The sequence below is a fragment of the Festucalex cinctus genome, chromosome 20 (assembly GCF_051991245.1).
Source record: "Festucalex cinctus isolate MCC-2025b chromosome 20, RoL_Fcin_1.0, whole genome shotgun sequence".
Lineage (NCBI taxonomy): Eukaryota > Metazoa > Chordata > Actinopteri > Syngnathiformes > Syngnathidae > Festucalex > Festucalex cinctus.
In genome coordinates this window covers 14,763,649-14,776,119 of record NC_135430.1, presented here as the reverse complement: position 1 = coordinate 14,776,119, position 12,471 = coordinate 14,763,649, and the positions used below count along the sequence as shown (strand labels likewise).

General features: G+C 37.9%; 1 protein-coding gene across 1 annotated transcript in view; it reads right to left on the bottom strand.

The window, feature by feature from the left end:
- jph1a (junctophilin 1a) overlaps positions 1-12,471 on the bottom strand; it is a 30,764-nt gene that overhangs the window by 10,696 nt on the left and 7,597 nt on the right. The window lies entirely within an intron of this gene.

Sequence of the window (12,471 nt, the reverse complement as noted above, 5' to 3'; positions counted from 1 at the left end):
TGTAGCCAGGCTGTGTGAGTTATTTTGAGCGGACGGTAAATTAACACCGTTATACAAGCTGTACACTACTTACTTCACATCGTAGCACTCGCAACATCTCATTTCTTCATCGTTGTCCAATGAAAAGCTATAATAAACCAGCGCTACTCTATTTTGCTCCAACTCGTCTGAGCTGTATCTTTTTTTGGGATGCTAACACAACCCCCATGTGCTTGGATCTCAAATCCAAAGCCAGATTTTTTTTTTTTTTTTTTTTCACCCAAATGGAGTGGATGCTCCAACCAACTGTAATCCAACCCGCAGCAGCATATTACTACACATGTGACAAATTCCTAAATGTTCTACAGTGGACATTGCTGCAAGGGAAAAATAGACATCTATGCTAATGCCAACAGTAAAAAGTGGCAGCAAATCCTCTGAGGCTAAAACCATCACAAAAACCTGGCTTGTGTCTACTGTGCTATGGCCATGCTGGAAACTGCCAAAATAAGGAAAGAGTATTATCTTTTGGGATCAATGCAAGCTTAGTATTAGCAGTGAAAGGTATCGTATGCGTGTCACCGGAATGCCTCCAAAATCAGGCAGTGCGTCAATTAAAGCCTGCGGATTTGGAAGTCATCATGCACTGGAGACACGTATCAGGGGAAGCACGGACAGCTGTGCCCGTTAGCCCGCTTAAACGCCCTCATCCATCTTCCTCTCGGCACGATTCCTCTCTTGCCCAATAACAACAATCACAAAGAAATCATGATAATAATGACAATTATTGTTAATGCGGGATAGCACAGCTAGCTCATATTAAAACTAGTAGGTTGTAGTACGGAAAAGGATTAAGGCCAGTTAAGAGCAAAAAAAAAAAAAAAAAAAAAAAAAGGTTGTCAGGATGCTAATGCTGACTTTAAAGTGAGAATCCTGACTTTAATCTCAGAATTCTGACTTTAAAGTCTGACTTTAATCTCAGAATTCTGACTTGAATCTCAGAATTCTGACTTGAAAGTGAGAATCCTGACTTTTTTTTCTCAGAATTCTTACTTTATCACTTTAATCTCAGAATTCTGACATTGAAGTGAGAATTCTGACTTTAATCTCAGAATTCTGACTTTAAAGTGAGAATCCTGATTTTTTTCTCCGAATTCTCACGTTATCACTTTAATCCCAGAATTCTGACTTTAAAAATTTTTTAAAGTTAGAATCCTGACTTTAATCTCAGAATTCTGACTTTAAAGTCTGACTTTAATCTCAGAATTCTGACTTGAATCTCAGAATTCTAACTTGAATCTCAGAATTCTAACTTGAAAGTGAGAATCCTGACTTTTTTTCTCAGAATTCTTACTTGATCACTTTAATCTCAGAATTCTGACATTGAAGTGAGAATTCTGACTTCAATCTCAGCATTCTCACTTTAATCACAGAATTCTGACTTTAAAGTCAGACTTTAAAGTCAGAATTCTGACTTTAATCTCAGAATTCTCACTTTTTCACTTTAATCTCAGAATTCTGACTTCAAATCACAGAATTCTGACTTAAAGTGAGAATTCTGATTTAAAGTGAGAATCCTGACTTTAATCTCAGTGTTCTCACTTTATCACTTTATTCTCAGAATTCTGACTTTAAGTGAGAATTCTCATTTTAATGTCAGAATTCTGACTTTAAAGTGAGAATTCTGACTGTGACGTAAGTGAGAATTCTCACAGGTTAGAATGCTGAGAATAAAGTCAGAATCCTGCCAACCTTTTTTTCCCCTTCTTCACTGACTCTAATCCTCTTGTTTTGTTTTGGGTTCCAACCACAAGGTTCAATTCTGGGGCCTGTGCTGTTTTCATTGTATCTGCTGCCCCTATAAGAAACAACACAGACTTCATTTCCACACAGCTCCCTCACTCCATCCATCTTTCAGTCCGAGTGACCTTAATGGACGGATGACTATTTCAGACTTGCACTGAGGGATGTCCTGTTTGTGAGCAGCACTTTATTAAAATGCATGAGGAGCCATATGCCAACGGCTCGGTTTCCTCCCCAGAAATAAGTCGGTGCATGACCCAGAGGCAGAGGACACACTGGAGCTGTATTTACAGACACTCTCCACAAGCTTGCCACTGACCAGCTGCAGATGAAAATGTAAAAATAAGTTGGCAAAGAATTTACACTGTCGGAGCGAGCAGCCATTTTATCATGCAGTGCTTTATTTGTTGCTGCGAAGCACGAAGCAATGCTGTACGCTGGAGGGGAAACAACCACTTAGACTACGTACAATTGGAGGATCAATAGCCAAACGACACTTGTCGCTAGGCAGAGTTCATAGGGTTCGGTTACAACTGTCCCATGGGCCCATATGGGACATTGGGAATGCCACTGAAATCAATTGAATCACTGTTCCACACTAAGGTGAGAGCGCTTAGCAAGTCCCGGAAGCGACGCTGACAGGATGTCTGCGGGTGGGAGGTGACAGGCAGAGAAAGATGGGAGTCACAGTACAGCAGAGTGAATCGGAAGGTGAGAAAACATGAACGCTTGCAGAGTAGAGATGGTGACGCTGGTTGGTTGGTTGGTTGATGATCAGCCATGGACGGTTTTGAAGAGACAAGTGGAGTGCATAGCAACACTACAAAGTATAAGGCTGATACTGACACCAATTATTAGCAGCCAAGGAGACCAATAACCAATATTCCAATCATTTGCAGGAAAAGAGAAAATATTAGCCTCTAAATGTTTAAAAATTTAATTTGGGTGATTAAAATTTGTAATCGTAATTAATTGCATCACGATTAATCGCAAATTTTAAATCTGTTCTAAATGTACAATAAAATATTTGTGTTCAAAGTTTTCATACGTTTGTTAACATAAAAGTGGAACAAAATGTTACACTAATGGAAATATGGTTGCATCATTTAGTCATTGATAGTTATTTCATAATTCATAACATTGAGTTAAAATTAAAAAGATTGTATTGTATTGAAAACTGATAAGTAAGCCGATGATTGTTTGCAAAATTAACTTGAATACAAATACACTTGCGAGTCTTACTATAAGTGTAACATGTACAAATACATGTAAACGTTGCGTAAAGCACCATGAAGCTGAATTTTATTGATCTCTCTGCTTCAAAGACAACCACTAACCCATTTTGAGATTGCCAAAACAAAAGCGTTTTTTTTTGTCCACATTGAGTCCAGAAGACGGTTTTCCTGCGCACACCTGTTCACGTCTTCTTTCGAGCTACCTCTGCTTGCGCGCTGGCGTCGGCGCCAAGCAAATCAAGGCGCAGCATTTCATCGTTCGGCACACGCGCTCCCACACGCGCACACTGAGCATTTCTAAATTTACTCTACGCTTACATTTCACTCCTTGCTCAGAGCATTCCTCCATAAATATTTAAGTGGCCCCAATGAGTGCGCACGTCATTAAGCTTCAGTCCATCACTCATCAAGCGGGCTGTGGTCTATGCGAAGATGCTCCCTCTCACACGCATGCTGACACGGTTCGACACCCCGAAGCCCCTCCCCCCTTCTCCCATCTCATTTTCTTTCCCACATATCTCCCCTCTGTACAGGATGATCAGTGGAATGCTGACTGGTCCCGATGTATAATAAGCCAGAAGATGCCGTGGTAGACATCGGCTCTGGAAAATCCTTCATTAACTTCCATCAATCTCTTTCATCACCTCGGATTAAACAGAAATGTGATTTCTTTATTACTGTAATGAAGTATGTCGAGCAAAACAAGCAGACAAATATTTGCAATATGAATTCACATGTATAACAGAACATAAGGTGTTCCACAGGGTTCAATTCTAGGGCATTATAATATTTCAGTTATACCCATTGGCATAATGCCAATGCTTTTTTAGGGTCCATTTAGAACGTAACTTTATTATTATTTTTTTTTAAATTTTTTTATGAGAGTTCAGTATTTATTCGGCAGCCTTCCCGAGTCAACATATCATCATCTAGTGCTGTCACTATCAAATATTTTTAGAATTGATTAATTTATCGATTAATTGATTCATTTTAATTTTGCATTTGTGTTTATTTTTTTTATTTATTTATTTTTTCCCCTGATCACTGTTTTTTCACCAGTGATTGGTGTTTATTTTGCACTTCGTATTTGTATAGTGAGTTTAAAAAAAGGGGGAATGATGTGTTATGTTACCGGTTCGGTCATTGTATTCCAAAGTTATGTTGTGAATGCACATATTGACTTGCTTCACAGGCATATTATGTTCCCCTTCATCTGACAATTAGTGTCGATTTTAAACATAGAAGGGCCAAAACATCCCTAAATGAAAATTTAATTGCACTAAAAAACTAACCATGATAGGGCGCTAGAACTGCACAAATGGAAATCAACCTGACTTTTTTTTAACAGATGTGTTGCATTTAAATATCATGAACATGACGACGACGACATTGTGGCAGTTTTATTATCACGATATCGCGCTTATCGTTACATCCCTAGTTGATATGCTGAAATCTTATTTCATTTAAATAAATAAAAAATGGCTACAAACGCTAACTGTTGCCGATTAATCGATCAATTTTGACAGCTCTATCATTGTTTTTTTCAACATACTAACATCAACAATAGAATATCAGTTCAGCACGATTAGAACCCCAGTAGTAAATGTATTATTGAGGCGTTATCTCATGCTAATTCAGAATTATGAAAGTACAACTAATGCTATTAGAGATTAGCCAAAACCAGTGCTGCAATGATTCCTAATTTATTCCTGTGATAAGGTCTCACATGACCCGAGGGGCACACGGGCTGATCACCGTAGTAAAATGAGACATTGAAATCGGTGAGTCGAAGGAGATAAGGTAACTGCACCTTTAGGAAAGAAACATGGTGTGAAATAAAACAATGCACCTCATTTTTTCCTATTTCGCCTTAACATTTGTACTAAATACGAAAAAAAAATAGAGCATGTATTTGCGCGGCGCATTGGCACATGTTGGAGGCTGGCAAACATGCACCTGATCTCAGCGGGTTCTTGTTGAGAAGATGACACCGCATCTCCCGCGTCTCTGCTTTTCGTGAGGGGAGGGACGGGGGGGTTGTGAGCGACGCAGATTCACGTTGCTTTTTGTGTCAACACGGCTGGTGAAAAATGAGCACAGCTGATGCGGCTAATGACACCACAGAAGGGGAAAGGGGTGGGCTGTGAGGGGAAAGGGGTAAAACATGCAAAAAATAAAATAAAAATGGATGGATTGATAGAATGAATACTTGTAGAGAGACAAAGCTGAACACACTGTAGGGATGTTTTTGAGTAGCCACCGAGACCGATACCAAGTGACAAAACCATGAGTACTTTTGATCCATAAATTAAAAAAACAAAACAATGAAAGATAATTTTAAAGAATTACATGCATATTTCAATATAACATTTTCCCTTAAAATTGTATGACATTAATGGCTATTTTATATTTTTCTCATTTCTAGTTCCTGATTGGCTGATCCTCCCCCAATAGACAAAAAGAGTATCATCATCCTCCTATAATAATGCCCTAAGTCATTTTTTTCACTTTCCTTATAAAACACAAAACAACTGAATCAAATACTGAATATATTAATTTAATTTGAGGGATGGGGCCACTTTGAATTGGTTTGAATTTAACTTATTGATCAATCAATCAATCAATCACATATACAGTATATGGTTTATAACAATGTAATAGTTAACTCACGATTAATAGTTAACTCACGATAAATTGAAAATTTTATATCTGGTCTAAATGAAATAAAAAATAAAGTAAAAATGTTAAACCAGTAGAAATATGGCTGGATTATTTGAGTCATTGATACAATAATTTCATAAAATGTAAAAGATGTACTGTACTGTAAAAAAAAGTGTGGTATTGATGGGTGATTTTTCTGCCACTAGATGGCATAATTGCATTTGTAATAAATAATATAAAATAATAAATCAATAAGTAATAATTCCTAATATTATAATAAAATAATATAAATAAATATAATATGAATACATATATATATATATATATATATAAATATAAGTAATAATAATAATAAAAATAAATAATATATCTATTAATAACAATAATAACAACAACAACAACAATAATAATAATAATAATTAAGCACGAGTCTTCTTCGCCTGAAGACTTGCGTCCATTTCCCCGCCACTCTTGTGAGGTGCTCCCCCTAGCGGCCCGCCAAGTAATTGCTCAATAAATCATGAACAATGGAGCTGTTGTAGTGGCTGTATAGAAACTACAAATATCACGATACTTGCGTAGGCGTATCGATAATCGTGAGACAAAGTATCACCATTTATTGTAAAATCGATATATGGTCACACTCCTAGTCGACTGTGTCGCGACTGGAATTCCCCCAGTACAGGCTTTCCAAATAAGGGGCAAAACTGATAATTGTTGAGTATATGTGCAATCTCGCAGTCGATTAATTTTTCACCTTCATTGTATGTCTCGTTTGAGATGAGGAAACGACTCCTCTCACTCTGCTCATTACAAACCAAATCAACAAATGGCGACTGGTGAACAACAATGACAACAGTGATGGAGTATCCATGGCAACCAGCAGCACCAACACTCCAGCAAGCGGGCCAAACAGGCATCTGGTGTGTATTAATGAATGTGCAAATGAACAAAACCCATGCAGCAGCCTACTGTATGTCTACAGTTGTACACGAGCATTGATTCTCGAGTGCGACACCACCTTGTTAAGACACTTGGGAGAGTAAAAGGTCACATTGCCAGGCAACCACTTCAGTTTAAGGAACATTTTAATCGTGGTCGGCGCACACATGAACACACTGAGCGCAATCTGCGTGTGCGTGATTTACGAGAGGGGTCGCGTGCATCACGGAGCGACGTGCAAAAGCAATATACTGTCAAGCAACAAGAGAAGCGATAACTCCATAATCCAATCCAGCAACATCTGGAGCGACAAAGCGTCCGAGCCAGCCAATCAGAGGGGCTGAACGGAATCGACAAATCCGGAGGTTACAGATCAACAGAAACAAAAAGAGGTGGGGAAAAAAAAAAAAAAAGATTATGTAACAGATGCTTGAGGCGGCATGTACTGAAAGGAGTTTTGCTTTGAAATGCAAATAAGAAAATCTCATTATCCGATGCTAACATTTGCTTTCTAGTAGAGATGTTCAACACCACTTTTTTGTTCAGACTCATACCAGGTTGAGCACTCTTGAGTAGTCAACCTCACAATGAACAAAACATTTGCCTTCAACTTTTAATTGAATTCTATCAGGTGCATAAACGCCACTCAAAACATCTTCTTTTGGTCCGCGCAACAGCGCGCCCATATTTGGAAGTGCTGACGTAACAGCCAACGGGGAACTTCCTCCTTTGTCCTCACGCTGAATAAGTCCGCCAAAATAGCAGTGAATCGCTTCTTGAATCGAATATTTTCTTCATTCTAGGTGACTTGCTGCAGGAAGCAGTTAATCAAAGCTGGTAAGACGCGTTGGGAATTCCAAGGGAATATTACACAACGCTTTTGGACTCCACATGACTCCCCCTTTAATTATCCTCCCATGCGACTGGTTGAGTCACACCAGTATTCCTAAAACTACTCTATGCGCATTCACCAGCAACAGTGTAATGGCATGTTGGTGAAACCTGATCCGATCACTGTCACTGATCACTCGACATAACCCAACAACAGTCTTCCTGGAATGAATCTTTTATATATTGGACGTCAGGAAATATGTTGGAGAAAATTATTTTGCAGCACTTCAGGCGTTTCCATTCCAGGCTGAATATTTTTTAATCAGGGGCTAGTTATATGTACAGTCTACAGTATATAAAAAAAATAATAATTCAAAATTTATATATATATATATATATATATATATATATATATATATATATATATATATATATAAATAAAAGGGGTGTAAAAATTAGTGCGTTAATTTTGAATTAATTTGAAGTTCATGTAATGCCACTATTTTTTTTTTTTTTTTAATTAACGCATGATTAATGACCGCCCTTACTTACAATAAACCATTAACATGAGAGAGGATGGTGCTGACGGAATTAAATGTAATGCATGGTTGCAATTCAGACCCGTTGTGTCTGTTAGCTACTGTACATTTTGTCACTTCATTACCACACAGTCATGCTTGTACAATTTGTGTGGCGCTACTTAAAAAAAAAAAAAAGAAAAAAAAATGCAAAATTTACGTCCCTCTCTTATTTGGAGAAGAAAAAGTTAGCACTGCCTGAATGGAATCTGTAAATATTTATTTTGCATGGTTAAATATAGCTACCTTGTTTTATATTCAAGCTTGAAAATATTTGTTGAAACATGCGCACATCACATTTGGGAGAGATGGCAGCGACAGAGAGAGGGCGGCCTCCTGCTATATCAGTGGTGTATATATTCCTGGCTGGTGCTGATAAGTCAACTGATGCCTTGCCTTATTTAGTCAGTACGCACTGTGCTGACACACTGTAACGCTGTGTGTGGGTGTGTGTGTGTGTGTGTGTGTGTGGGTGTAAGATTGGAAACAGACTTGACACAGTACGATCAAATGGTTATTTGACCAGCACGTTTGTCTCCAAAGTTCACACGTTCCAGTATACTGGAATGCTGTTACTTGTAAAATAAAACTCATTTTAGTTCATTTACTGGCTGTATGAACAAGTTCATTCATTATTTTACTTTTTAATAGTTGTGTGTAAATTATTAAGTTAACATCTCTGCTCTCACTGATATGTATTACTAGAATTTAACAAACAGTTTGTATAGCAGGCCGTTTCCGTGTTATATTTAATTTTGTTTTATTTTTTATACTTTTTTTTTTCCCATTTTTAAAATACATTTAATGAATTCTTTTTAAATTATTCTTGATCTTTGCAATCACAATAAAGGTTCTAAATCAAAATAGGGATGGTTTATTATTATTATTATTATTTTTAATTATTATACATTAATTTTAATTTTTAAATTAATTTTGCAAAAATTATTAATTGTATTCAAATGAACTAATATTAAAATATTAGATTATATTTTATTTTATTTTTATTTTATTCATATTGCTAATGCCAGCTTAGCATGCTAATGCTAATGATATTCATTTATTTTGTAATTAAGTGTATTATTAATTTATTAATACTGAGTCTCACGTTATTATCTGTCAGTTGTGCGTAAAGGACAAAAGAGAATATTGGTGTGTAAAATAATAGAATTACAATCTACTTTAAGGAGCCAAGCCGACTTCCTTGGTAGTAGTAAAAACATGTTGCCCGAAATGCTTTTCAACAATCTCACCTTTGGTGGACCACTTGGTGGTCAAAATAAACTTTATATAAATATCGCTCATGCTCTGGAGAACCGAGCTGCTGGTTAACCTTTCACCAGGCTGCACAGCAAACAGCGCAATCAAACGGATGCACATCCTGTTCCAGCAGGGAGAGTGGTGGACCACTTGTACCAGCCTTTAACACAGAATAGATAACAATAGCAGCACACAGTCCACAATGCATGTTTATCTATCTATCTATCTATATCTTGCAAGCCAGCTACCTAGCTATCTATCTATCTATCTACGTATCTATCTACCTACCTATCTACATATCTATCGATCTACATACCTACCTACGTATCTATCTACCTACCTACGTACCGAGCTAGCTATCTATCTATGTATCTATCTACCTACGTATCTATCTATCTATGTATCTATCCATCTACCTACGTATCTATCTATCTATCTATCTACGTATCTATCCATCTATCTACGTATCTATCCATCTATCTACGTATCTATCCATCTATCTACGTATCTATCCATCTATCTATCTATAGCTACCTAGCTAGCTAGCTAAGAGAGCGGCCATTTTGCCACTTGCTGTTGACTGAAAATGACATCACAGTTGCCCAGGCAACAACCAATCACGGCTCACCTGTTTTCTGATTGTGGCCATGTGACGTTCGCGAGCTGAGCCGTGATTGGTCTTTACCTGAGCACTGAGCATGTGTGATGTCCTTTTCAGTTGACTGCAAGTGACAAAATGGCCGCCCCCTAAGATGGATAAAAACAGGTGGATTTAAACGCAATATTAATCAGAATACTGTGTTTACGCTATAGTGGGGCATCATAAAACATATTATTGTAAAGAAAATTCAGCTTCAAGGAAGAAATTGCAATTACACGGTGTAAACAGAAAGCACTGAACCATCCTTACAGCTACGATATTTTCTAAGAAAGATAATCAATCCCTGCAATCTAGCTGCATTCCGTTATCCCCCCACCCACCATCTCCATGGATAGTCACAGGGTCACATGAGCAGCAACGGATCAATACGTGTGCATCCTCTGCCATGCATGCAGCGTATAATGAGTCTTTCATAACCTGCTTACAGCATCGCAGTCTGTCACTGGCTGTCTTTCTTTTTCTCTCAAATGAGCGAAACTAAAACAAGGTGTAAAAAAAACAAAAAACAAACAGCAACAAAAGCTCGTATTGAGCTTCGCAGCTGCACGTGCACAGTAATTTGATCAGTCACTCCACTACAAAGGGAAGCTGGCTTGCGAACACTTCGTATCAAATCCGAGGCTTGCTGCTGCCGCTGCTGCGTTGGCGCCATGCGTCAGGTCATGTGTCGGCTACTGCTTGACGTTGTTATTTGAAATGTCCCGTGTTTATTTGTGGCTATTCTGATGGTTATTCTCAACACATGATCCCAAAAGTGCTCGCCGTTTGGAAAACAGTATGGTGGAAGGTTTGGTATTAAGCGTGTTAAATCCGCATTATGTAATCCTCATCTTATATCCCTGAAATCTGCAGAATAATGTCTCCCTGAACTCGCCAAAGTGGAATTATACTCGCAAAGAATGGCTGAAGCTGCAGCACGGTGTAGCTTGGAATGTTTTGATTTTAAGAAAGATAAGAGTTTTTTTATTTTTTGTATAATTACCTGTTCTATAAGCAACACATTCAAAAAGACTGTTAATCAGCAAAAGATTCCACCAAAATGGAATGGATTCTTCTTCTGCATGCCAAGAGAACCAAAACAACACCTCTCACCTTTCCACAACTTGTTCTCACCGAGTCCCCACCCTAACAACTCAACACGGTGACATCAGCGGATGTCAAAGTGATGCTGCGTGTGTACATTACGTGTACATCCCAGTGGGGGCGAGTGCGGCCTTTTTTGTTTTTTTATGAAAAGGTCACGTCTCATCCACCTGTTAAAGCCCATATGCCACATCAGAGCAACACTTGGCGGGGGGTGGGGGTGGGGGGTCTCGTGTTGCGGATGCGAGCAGACAGTTCACGCACACCACACACTGGGAATGAAAGATATGGGTAGAGAATAGAAACAGAACCTTTTGCAGGGATGATCACAAAAGCCGTTGATGGATAAAGGTGAAAAAGTGTTGACGTGACAGACTTTGAGTTGGTTGGCCAATGAAAAGTGAGTGTTGCAATAAAAGTGTGTATAATGATCATATATTTGCTACTTTGGATGAGCCGGCTAATCAAGTGGCTCAGTAGCTTGTGTTGACTGTTTTTGATGAGTCTGACCAGACCAGTGTTAACTCATTCCAACCCAAGAACGTGTAAATACGTTTTTAATACTTTTGTTTCTTCACTCCCAAAAACGTATTTACACGTTTTTGGGTTGGAATGAGTTAATTTTGACAAGAAATCTTAATTTACCGCAAACAAACAGAAACTGTGCCCACAAGGAGGATGATTAAATTTTCGGTGACAGTTGACAGATTAAAAAATAAAACATGCTTCAACTTGCATCCGCTGAAAGCCAATCAGGAAAATGTGTTATTTTGACACAATGCAGCGTTGTAGTATTATGCGTGTCCCCGCCCCTTTAGAGGTGCAACGCACTCACATCATTCAGTAACCACTCGGAGTGGGTACCTCTGGGAACCTCACGATATGATACGATATGTGATGCAAGGCTCACGATAACGATTACCTCGCGATATGACAATTCCACGATTATCAATATATTGGTCAGGTAATAAATCCACGATGAAACTAATCATAAAATAATAATAATAATAATAATAATAATAATATAATAAAACTAAAATAAATAATACAAATAAAAAAACAATTCATAATATAATAAATAATAATAATAATAGAATAAATATTCAAAATAATTTTAAATAATAATAATAATAATAATAATAAAACTAAGCTCATGAGTCTTCTTCGTCTGAAGACTTCTGTCCATTTCCTCGCCACTTTTATGAGGCGCTCCCCCTAGTGGCTCACCAAGTAATTGCTCAATAAGTTATGAACAATGGAGCCGTTCTAGTGGCTATGTCACCGTTGTGTTTAGGTCCCCAAAAATGTGATAGTTTGCGGAGAAAGAAGAAGAAGAAGAAGAAGAAGAACTAGAGCTGCGAGCAGCTATAAAGGGCCACTTTGGGGTACTGGCATGTTGGGGTACTAGCACATTGGAAGCAGAATTTCTTTGAAAATGGCA